Raw genomic sequence first — 6,875 nt, 5'->3', positions numbered from 1 at the left:
TTTAAAGCTTTTCCTCAAAGCAAGAGACTTTTGCTTGTAAGGATGTAACTTGAGGAAAACCATGTCTCCAACAACAAACTCCCTTTCTTGATGCTTTGAATCATAGACTCGCTTCATTCGATTTTGAGTCTGCTGGATTTTCTCCCGAAGGTCCCTAATCATGGCATCTCTGTCCAGCAATTCACATTCCACAGCTGCGACTTTAGCAGTACCCGGTACATAAGAGAGCAAGGTGGGAGGAGGTCTGCCATATATTATCTCAAAAGGGGACTTTCCTGTCGCAGAATAAATGCTCGTGTTGTAGCAATATTCTGTCCAAGACAACCATTTGATCCACAACTTGGGATGTGAACTTGTAAAGCATCTTAGATACATCTCCAAAGTTCTGTTTACCACCTCCGTTTGGCCATCAGTTTGGGGGTGGTAAGCTGAGCTAAAGTTGAACCTGGTGCCCTGTAAATTAAATAATTCCCTCCAAAATAAGCTGGTAAAAACAGGATCACGATCACACACGATGGTTTGCGGCATCCCATGTAATTTAAAAATATTATCAAAGAATATTTGAGCAACAGACATAGCAGTATAGGGATATGAGATCGGCACAAAGTGGGAGTATTTTGAGAGCCTATCTACCACCACAAATATTGTTGTTTTGCCTCTTGAGCTTGGTAAACCATCAATGAAGTCCATTGAGATGTCCTCCCAGATTCTTTCGGGAATCGGTAGTGTGCTCAGATTTATGCCTCTGACATACTTCACACTCCCTGATACCATGCTCTTCAGGTTCGACCAATAAAAAGTGGACCTTATTCGCTGGAGTGTCTTGAAAAACCCCTCATGGGTACTGTTATAAAATTGCTCAATTATGTCTTTAATGAGGGCAGAATTTTTTGATAAGTAAATCCTACCTTTGAAGAACAAAATCCCATCTCTATATTCCCAAGGTCCAACCGCTTCACCATCAATTTTAGCTGTTAATTATTACAAAAAAAATTTTAAATATCCTCAATATGGAGGAACTAAATAGTAGACATTTTTATAAAATTGAGATACCAACTAATAAATTTTCTCTTACTACAGGAACTAAATAGTAAAATATTTAATAGGTAAAACTAATTAAATGACTAATTAATATATTTTTAATACCTTAAGAACACTTTAATGTATTTCTCCAAATAAAAGGATCAACTAATGAGTTTTTCCATATCATGTAGACTATATAGTAAATTTTCCTTATAAAAAAGTTTAAAATGCTTTCAATACGGATGGACTAATTAATAGACATTTTTATAAAACTAATAACTAACTAATGAATTTTTCATATTATAGAAACTAAATAATAAAATATTTAAGAATTAAAAATGATGAAAGACTAATTAGTATATTTTTTAAAATTTAAAGGATATTTTAATTTATTTTTTAAAATTATATTTTTTTATAAATGAATTTTTTATATAAGAACTAAATAGGAAAATTTTATATAATAATAAAATAAAAATATATTTTATAAAATAATTAAATAAATATGTATTTAAAAATATGAATTTGATTAATGAGATATAATTTTGAAATTTTTAATGATAATTTAATAAAATTTATAAAGAAAAGTAATTATTTGATATAATATGTTGTAAAAAACTAATATTTAATATTTATAATTTTCAGTTTTTTATTTTTATTTAAAAAAACTTCTCCAACTAATAGTAAAAATAAAAATGCAAAAAAAGAAAAGAAACCTATAAACCTTTATAGTTTGTTTGGATAGGGAAAAGTGGGGAAGAAAGAAAATGAAGAAGGTAAAATAATTTTGACGAGACATTTACTTTTATTTGAATAGAGAAAGAAAATAAGGGAGGTTAGGAAAATAAATTTTATTTTCTTTGGTTATTTTATCGCTATTTTAAAGAGAAAATAAGCAATCATATATTTTACTTCTTTTACTTTTTAATTTTTCACCTATCCAAACACAAGCAAGAAAAATAAACAATATTTTCATCCTCTTATTTTCCTTTTCCTCCTTTTTTTTAACATAAAATTGCTCAAACAATCACTAAGATCAACCCCAACTCCATTAACTACCTTAACTAGCTACAAACAATCACTCTCAAACTGCATGTGCCTGAAGTTTATAGAGACACATAATCAGTGTAGTGCATTTCGGGACACCATTGCCTCAGCTAAGACTAGTGAAAAACTTCCTGTCTCAGCCCCTGCGCGGCCGTAACAAACTCGCCAATTTAATTTCTTAACACAAATCCATACCCAACAGCTGCAGGATCTGATAATAAGGAGACATCAATGTTGAGCTTAAGCCACCCATCAGGTGGTGGTTTCCAAACTGAAACTGCTTTCGGATTACTTACATGGGACAACACTGCTCTATGCTTTGCATTCTGCCAACAGCGTAGGAATCTCAAAGCTCCAGTGACCGTATGGTATGGCGAGTCATGCCTCCCCTCCCACACTTATTTATTCCTATTTGACCAAATATTCCATAACAGCATGAGAAACTTCTCCATTTGTGAGGCTGTCAAAGGTTAGAGTAATTTGAAATAAGTTCCACCATATTAAGATACCCATCACTAGAAACATGAAACCAATGAAAGTTTAATACATCTTGCGGATGAGAACATGCAACTAATGCATGCACAGTTGTCTCATTTCTCCCACAAAATAAACAATTTGATCCTATTTGAACTCCCCTATTCCTCAAGGCATCCTTTGAAGGCAATATGTCCGTGCAACACCTCCAAACAAAATGACGAACCTTCGATGGAATCTTTAACTGCCACAATTGTTTCCAAAATCCAGAGTAATAGCATGGCTCCAAAGGAAGTAAAATAGTTACTATAAAATTATAGCCAGATTTAATCGAATAAACCACATTCTTTATCCCATGCCATACCAATGAATCCTCAGTCCTTCTTGATGATAATACTATACTTCTTATCTCATTCACTTTTTCTGGTAAAAACAATCCATATAGTAGGTATTCATTCCATCGATTTTGACCTTCCAGCAATAAATCTTTAACTCGCATATGTTCAAAACCAAGAACAACTGGAGAAGAAATATAAAAAGATGATTGTCTCGGCACCCACGGATCTGTTCATAGGTTAATTGTCAAACCAGACCCAACTTTCAAATGAAAGCCATTCTTAATAACATCCTTAGCCTGACATATTCCTCTCCAAGCAAAACTCGGATTATTACCCACAACTGAACTGAAGAAATTTTCACTAGGAAAATATTTAGCTCTGTAAGTACGATATAGGAGAGAGTTCTGACAGGTCAAAAGATGCCAACAATGCTTCCCAAGGAGTGCTAAATTAAAACTGTGAAAGTGCCTAAACCCCATACTGCTGTCATCCTTATTTAAGCACATTCGCTCCTAGCTCAACCAGTGCAATTTCGAGCTTTATCAGAACCATGTGTATTGGAGCTAAAAACGATAACTGATTTCTGTAAGTTCACTGCCTGCCCCAAAGCACGCTCATATGTAGATAGGATATTCTTAATCACCTCCGCTTCACCCATAGTTGCTCAAAAAAAGAATAAACTATCATATACAAATAACAAATGCGATATTCCTGCAGAGCCCTTGGCCGCTTTACAACCATGAATATTCCCCTCCAATTCTGCTTTCTGAAATAACCTTGACAACCCTTCCGCACATAGAATGAACAAGTAAGGTGATAAAGGACAGCCCTGCTGCAAACCCCTTCTCGGCATAATTCGCCCAATTTTCAATCGACCGAAAGCAACCCAGTAATTCACAGAAGTCACACATAACATTACTAACTCAACCCATCTTCGGCTAAAACCCGTTGCCAAAAGAACTAACCGTAAATAGGTCTAATCAACCCTATCATAGGCTTTTGAAATATCCACCTTCAACGCGGTCATACCCACTCACCCCTTCATTCTTGACTGTATTGTATGAATAAGTTTAAAAGCTACTAAAACATTGTCCGATATCAATCGCCCTGGCACAAAAGCAGACTGTGAAACAAAAACAATTCTATTTAAAACCACCTTCAACCTATTTGCCAAAATTTTTGCAAGAATTTTGTAGGTAACATTGCACAACGAAATAGGATGGTAATCTTTAACTTGCTCCGGATGATCAACCTTGGGAATTAATATAATCAAAGTATCATTTAGGTGAGCAGAAAAAATACTTGATTGAAACCAATCCCGACATGCCTCAATTATGTCATCCTTGACAAGAGTCCAATATCTCTGAAAAAACATCGGATTCATCCTATCAAGACCAGGACTCTTATCCGGTTTCATGGAGAAAACGAGTGCCTTAACCTCCTCCTCTTTCAAATGAGCTAATAACAATTTGCTTTCTGCTTTAGAAACAACATCCAGAAATAAATGTACAATACGGTTAGTATCAACCTGAGAAGCGAAAAACAATTCATCAAAATATCCTGTAATCAACCCAGCGACATCGGCTTTATTTTCCACCCAATCACCATTCATATTTTTAAGCTGGCATATTACCTTCGACTTTCTCCTTGCCGTTGTATTTGCATGAAAGAAGCGAGAATTAATATCGCCAAATTCAAGCCAATGGGTTTTAGAATGCTGCTTCTAGAATATTTTTCTCTCTTCGCAACACTCCATTAAGCTATTCCTGTACCATTCTGAACTCGTTACTATTTCCTTAGGAACGCAAGAACACCAGCTGCTCATTTAGTGCCTTTGCATCTTGTCGGAACCTTTTCCTCAGTCCTTTATCTCATATTTCTAACTAGTGTCCACAAGTATCAATCTTTGAAGATAAAGGATCATCAACTCGATTCCATCCGTCCCTAACTACCTCATCCACATCAGGTTCTTCTAACCATGCATTCTCAAAATGATACCGTTTTGTAGAAGAGTGGTTGGAAACTTATCAAGTTGAACACTGCACAAGGAGGGAACAAAGACTGCCACAACCCAGAAGAGAACATACAATCTAGCCTTTCCTCTACCCTGTCTGCACCTCTCCTATGAGCCCATGTATACAGATACCCTATCATACCCAAATCCACTAACTCACAGTTAACAATCACCCGAGTAAATCCTTCAAGTAGTGAGGAAGGATGTGGCACACTACCCTTCTTCTCTTCATTTGATAAAAGATCATTAAAATCACCCCTCTTAATTAGCCATGGTAAAGTTGACACCCCACTAAGCATCCTTAATAAATCTCACTACTGCCTCCTTCTATTTCAATCAGAAATACCATAAAAACCAGTAAAGTGCCTTCGACCATAATTAGGATGAATTATTTCAATATCAATAAAATGATGATGATACCGTACCACTTCCAATTTAATAGAATCATTCCACAATACAACTAACCCACCACTATTACCAGCAGCATCCATACAAAAATAATTATTATAACGTAAATTGTAGCGAATCTGCTGCACTTTATTTTTATTTACTAAAATTTCTGATAAAAAAAAATAATAAAAGGCTTGTTACATCGAATAAGTTCATTGATTTTCGAGACTTTGACGGTTCTAACAAAGTAGACTCATGGCTCTTCGTGGGCCTGAATAACAGGTCCCACTACTACAAGAGTTTTTGCCATTACTACTATGACTCCCAAATCAAGATCATCCTGCTTGGTATTGTCAACATGCATGGCAATTGGAGAACCACTTCTTCATTTGGTGAAATAAGCCCAGAATTTATTTCACTGCCCATCTCCATGCGGGCCCTCTTCTTTCCTTCCAAGTTCACTAAATCATCAACCTCCTCCAAAGTCTCAGTTTGAACAATAACTTCGGTTGTGTCCATGTCTATTGGGCCCTTTCTAACATTAGCCAGCCCATTAGTCACCACCCCATCACCAGTATGTGTATCACGTGCTCCAGAAGAAGATAATGGGATTTGCAAATTTAAATTTGCTTTTTTGCTTATCCTTATCTAGATTAGCTTTACCCTTACCGAAATACATGGGAAGAGCAATTTTTCTAAATTAAAAAATAATTATAAATTCATAGAGAATTTGAAAATATTTTTAAATTCTGTATGTCAACGCAGTTTGTTCGGTTCAAATTTCATATTATTCGACACTATGGATGGTGATGATCCGTGCTATGAAAGCAGTATAATCTGCTCCCGTAGCTGCTAACAAAACTCTTCGGCGCTATAAGTGTTGAAAGAGTTGATGGCTCTGCATGCATACAGGTTGAATACTTCGACACTATAAATGTCCAAGAGTTGATTAAAGTACGACTCTGCGTGCATGCAGGTTGAATTCTTCGGAACTAATTTATTAGATATTAAAAAATATTTACAGAAACTTAAACATAAAATAAAATTAATATTAATTAATTAAATTATTTAAAATAATTTAGTATTAATTTTAAAAAATTAATTTAAAATTAATATATAATAAAATTTTAAACAATTAAATTATTTAATATTAATTTTATTTTATATTTAAGTTTTTGTAAATATTTTTTAATATATAATAAAATTTAATATTTTTAAAATAAATAATAATTAAGAAAATAAAATGAAATAATTTTTTTATTAATATAATAATTTAATTTTTGAAAATATTTCATCCGTCCAATTTTGTTGATTATTTTAAAATTATTATTTAATTTTTTTATATATTATAATAATATATAAATTGATTAGTATTAATTTTATTTTATATTTAAGTTTTATAAATATTTTTTAATATCTAATAAAATTTTAAATTTTTAGAATAAATATAATTAAAAAAATAAAATTTAATATTTTTTAATATCTAAAAAATTTATGTGTTAAACTCTTATGCACTTTCAACGTGTATGTTGGCGGGTTTTAATCAACTTTTCGCTATTTATAGTGCAGAAGAATTTTGTTGGCAGTTACAT

Source organism: Manihot esculenta, chromosome 17 (assembly GCF_001659605.2).
Source record: "Manihot esculenta cultivar AM560-2 chromosome 17, M.esculenta_v8, whole genome shotgun sequence".
Taxonomy (NCBI): Eukaryota; Viridiplantae; Streptophyta; class Magnoliopsida; order Malpighiales; family Euphorbiaceae; genus Manihot; species Manihot esculenta.
The sequence above is the reverse complement of the archived record's forward strand: the minus strand, read 5'-3'. Positions refer to the sequence as shown.